The 5,306-nt window shown below is 40.3% G+C and overlaps 1 pseudogene; it reads left to right on the forward strand.

The window, feature by feature from the left end:
* Positions 1-3,055: 3,055 nt before the first annotated feature.
* LOC101287773 (tubulin alpha-1B chain-like) lies at positions 3,056-4,913 on the forward strand (annotated as a pseudogene).
* Positions 4,914-5,306: the final 393 nt, after the last annotated feature.

Raw genomic sequence — 5,306 nt, forward strand, 5'->3', positions numbered from 1 at the left:
TCCTTCTCAAACTATTCCAAAAATTGAAGAGGAGGTAACACTCCCAAATTCATTCTTCGAGGTCATATTACCCTGATACAAAAACCAGACAAAGCCACTATTAAAAAGAAAATCACAGGCCAATATCTCTGATGAATATAGATGCAAAAATAATCAACAAAATATTAGCAGACTGAATTCAACAATATATAAAAAGAATCATACTCCTTGATCAAGTGGGATTTATTCTAGGGATGCAATATCTGCAAATCAATCAATGGGATACACCATATTAACAAAAGGATAGATAAAAATCACATGATCATCTCATTAGATGCAGAAAAGGCATTTGACAAAATTCAACATCCATTTATGACATAAACTCTCATCAGAGTTGGTATAGAGGGAACGTACCTCAACATAATAAAGGTCATATATGACAAACCTACAGCTAACATCATACTCAATGGTGAAAAGCTGAAAGCTTTTCCTCTAAAACCAAGAGCAAGACAAGGATACCCACACTTGACACTTCCATTTAACATAGTATTGAAAGTCCTAGCCACAGCAATCAGACAAGAAAAAGAAATAAAAGCATCCAAATAGGAAGGGAAGAAGTAAAACTGTCCCTATTTGCAGATGACATGATACTATATATAGAAAATCCTAAACTCTCCACCAAAAAACTATTAGAATAAGTGAATTCAGTAAAGTTGCAGGATATAAGATTAATATACAATTAATATTTATTATTTTTAGCTTAAATTTTGGAGTAATTCTTATGCAGCAATAGATAAGTAACACAGAGACTAAAAGAAATATGACAACTAAATGCAATGGGTGACCCTAAATTGGATATTGGAGGCAAGGGAGGATGCTCTAAAGAACATTATTGAACAACTGGCAGAATCTGAATATTGAAAGTATATTAAGTGATAGCACTAAACTTCCTGAATATGATTGTTGGACTGTGGTTACGTGAAGGAATGTCCTTATTAAGAAATACACACTGAAGTATTTAGAAATAAAAGGACATGATATCTGTAACTAACTCTTACATGGTTCAGGGGAAAATTAATAATAATATATATTATAAATAGAGGCAGTGATAAGTAAATGTGGCAAACAGCTAATCTGTGAATCTGGATAAAAGATATTTAAGAATTTTTTGTAATTTTCTTGCAAGTCATCTGTAACTTTGAAAGTATTTTTTTAAAGGTTTTTTCTTAAAATGGTTAAAAGGAGCAATTGGTCATATGTAGTTTAGCCTAAAATGTGTTGTTTCAGTATTTCAAAATGTAATGACTTTTATTTTCCTTAGTAAGAAACAAGAGGTTTTTTGTCATTTAATAATGATAACCTTTCCCCCTTTGGGTGCTTTTAAAACCAAATACTAGCATAAATATATTGTGTAGAGTGTATTTTCAGGAAGGAATTAGATTTGGATAATTTAGATCAAAATGCTAACTTATAATCTTCCATATTTAAGTCCTATACTTATTCTGAACTAGAATGATTTGGACCAAGTAAGGAGACTTGAGAACAAATTGAAGGGTTAATACCCAACTCTAAAGCCTATCTGGTACAAAATGTCAAAATTTGACTTTGGTACCTTCCTGACATCTGTCATCAACTTCATGATGATCTCGATTGCTACCATACTCTTCCTTTTTCCTATGATTATCCAGGGATATTTTCTGTTAGAAAAGTTCATATTACTTGAATTTTTTACATTTTAATTCTTCACATTTTAAAGCAAGCTTCATGGAAACAATGTAGTCACTGTCCCTCACACATCTCCATTCCTTTTTTCTCCTTTGTCATTCCACTTTCTTACTTTTACCTTCTTTGACCCCTGCTTTCCTTTCCCTTCATATCCTTCTCTACCTTTTTGACACCTTTCTTCCTGGTTCTCCATACTAGCCTCACCTTAGTCTCAGCTTTCATCATCTCATGCTTAGATCACTATAATCATCTCAAAACTGGTCTTCTACCTCTAGGCTCTCCCAACCACCCTATACGTACAGAAGTATTTATTTTTAGAAATCCAGAACTATACACTTCTATACTATATCTAGTTTAAACTTCCCAGGATGGTACTCAAGGTCCTCCAGGACTGGCACCAAATGACTCATACCAGCACCTTAGCTCCCACAATTTCCCAGCACAAAATCTCCTCCCCAGCCATCTAGGTCTTTTTGCTGTCATTTCCTTACCTCTAAGAGACCAAACCAGGTTTTTTCCTCGTTGAGTAACCTGAGAGAGCCTTGTTTCTCTCCCCTTTTACAGCCACCTGTCACTGACATATTTAGGACAAAGGCCAAGAGGTTTAGTTCTACCCAGGAGCAGACACCTAAGACGCCCTGGGCCAAATTGCTTTGGCCCATTTGACATTAGTGCCAGTAGTGTGAACAGCTGCATGAATATTGCAATGCTCCAGCTCCAGTGGGTGCTGTGGAGTTCTTTGGTGTATCCTTCAACACCATGGAAACTTACACAGTCTGAGCAGGGCTATAGACTGAAGTGCAGGGGAGTTAATAAATGATGAGGGTTGGAAGTCAGTGGATAAATGCCCCAGCCTCCTCAACCTTCACTGAAACAATTCTGAGGCACATTCTGTGTGGTTCTACAGATGATCCCCAGAGCAAATGGGCCTCAGTTTCCCACAGTGATTTCCATCTGGGTAGCATACCCTTTATTGGCTTTTTTCCTTGTCCTACTCTGCCCACTCCCTCACTCTGTTTCCTGGGATCAATATCATCGTCTTAGATAAATGCAGTTGAACTAGCTACATCCAAGTCCTTGCTTAGGCTCTGCTTTTGCAGGAACCCAAGACACAAAACAATATTCATTATTCTTCTATTCCTTTATTAATAAAACCCCATGTTTTAGCTGCACCCATGGCCAATTAGTTATAGGTTACGTTTCTCCACCATCTTTGCAACTAAATACGTCTATATGACTTGTTGGCAATGGGCTATATGAGAACTTATATGCCAAGCCTTGACACTAAAAGAAATACAGATGTGTTTTTCTTTCTCCTTTCCCTGCTTCTGATGGCTGAGATGCAGATACGATGGCAAGAGGTAGAACAGCCATTATGGACCCAGAGATAGAAGCTGTCTTTTAAGGATAGACTGATCTGCCCATCCCACTCTGTGATACTTCAGTGATCTGATACAGGAGAGAAAAATAAACTTCTCTCTTCTTAAGTCAGGTATTATAGAGATCTCTGTTAAAGTAGCTTAGACAGTATCCTTATGAAGTTTAAGACTTTGGACAAAGTCACACAGCTTTTAAATAGGGATTCTACAACTCAAGCTCTTAGTAAGCCACTCATTTGTTGTGGCTATGTGACATCCCTCCTATGTGTCTATGTGATGGGACAGTAAAAAGACTGAGAAATATTGCATTACCTATGACACTTTCCAGAAGAGAAGATTTACCTCCCTTTTTCCCATGCAAAAGGGGAGGAGTGGTTCTGAGTCCCATCAAGAATACAAATAAGGCAGGTTCTCTTACAACGACCACCTAAGAGTTGCTCTGGAAGAAGCGACAACCTTGCCTCCTCCTCTCTGCCATCCGCTCAGCAGCCACAAAACAGCAACTATATGCCAGTGCATTTCCATTGATGCTGGCCAGGGTGGTGTCCAGATCGGCAATGCCGGCTGGGAGCTCTACTGCCTGGAACATGGCATCCAGCCCAATGGCCTGATGCCAAGTGACAAGACCACTGGGGGAGGAGATGACTCCTTCAACACCTTCTTCAGTGAGAAAACTGCTGGCAAGCATGTGCTCAGGGCCGTGTTTGTAGACCTGGAACCCACAGCCATTGATGAAGTTCTCACTGGCACCTACCCCCAGCTCCTCCACCCTGAGCAGCTCATCAGAGACAAGAAAGATGCTGCCAATTACTATGCCCGACATCACTACACCATTGGCAAGGAGGTCACTGACCTCGACTTGGACCGAATTTGGAAACTGGATGACCAATGCACAGGTCTTCAGGGCTTCTTGGTTTTCCACAGCTTTGGTGGGGGAACTGGTTCTAGGTTCACCTCCCTGCTGATGGAAGGTCCCTCTGTTGATTATGGCAAGAAGTCCAAGCTGGAGTTTTTCATTTACCCAGCCCCCCAGGTTTCCATAGCTGTACTTCAGCCCTACAACTCCAACCTCACTGCCCACACCTCCCTGGCGTACTCTAATTGTGCCTTCATGGTAGACAATGAGGACATCTATGACATCTGTCTTAGAAACCTTGATATTGAGCACCCAACATACTAACCTGAATAGGTTGATAGATCAAGTTGTGTCTTCCATCACTGCTTCCCTGAGGTTTGATGGAGCCCTGAATGTTGATCTGACAGAATTTCAGACCAATCTGGTGCCCTACCCCCACATCCACTTCCCTCTGGCTACATATGCCCCTATCACCTCTGCTGGTAGCAGAGATCTCTAACGCTTGCTTTGAGCCAGCCAACCAGGCTGTGAAATGCAACCTTCACCATGGTAAATACATGGCTTGCTGCCTGTTGTACCATGGCAACATGGTTCCCAAAGATGTCAGTGCTACCACTGCCACCATCAAGACCAAGCGCGCCATCCAGTTTGTGGACTGGTACCCCACTGGCTTCAAAGTTGACATTAATTACCAGCCTCCTACTGTGATACCTGGTGGAGACCTGGCCAAAGTACAGTGGGCTGTGTGCATGCTGAGCAACACCACAGCCATCGTTGAGGCCTGGGCTCACCTGGACCACAAGTTTGACCTGACGTATACCAAGTGTGCCTTTCCCTGGTATATGGATGAGGGCATAGAGGAAGGAAAGTTTTCTGAGGCCTGTGAGGACATGGCTGCCCTTGAGAAGGATTATGTGGAGGTTGATGTGGATTCTGTTGAAGGAGAGGGAGAAGAAGAAGGAGAAAAATACTAAAGTGAAAATGTCACAAAGGCACTGCTTTTACAGGGAAGTTTATTCTGTTTTAATCATTGAAAAGTTGTGGTCTGATCAATTAATGTGTATGTAGTCATATACAATTACTGACCAATGCTTTAAAAATGGACACTTTGTTACAGACTCAAGCTATCCATTTCTCTGATGGGTTTGAATAAAGTATTTCCTATCTTAAATGAAAAAAAAAATACAAACACAAATGAAGAAGCCGTGAAGCTATGGAGAAAACTTAAATCTATTGTCTTTTTTATAATACCCAAGGAAAAATATTTAATCATAACATGGGCTGAACTGTGCCCCCCAAAATTTGTATATTGAAGTCCTAACCCCCAGTGTCTCAGAATGTGACTATATTTGGAAATACGGTATTTA

Source organism: Orcinus orca, chromosome 5, assembly GCF_937001465.1.
Source record: "Orcinus orca chromosome 5, mOrcOrc1.1, whole genome shotgun sequence".
NCBI lineage: Eukaryota > Metazoa > Chordata > Mammalia > Artiodactyla > Delphinidae > Orcinus > Orcinus orca.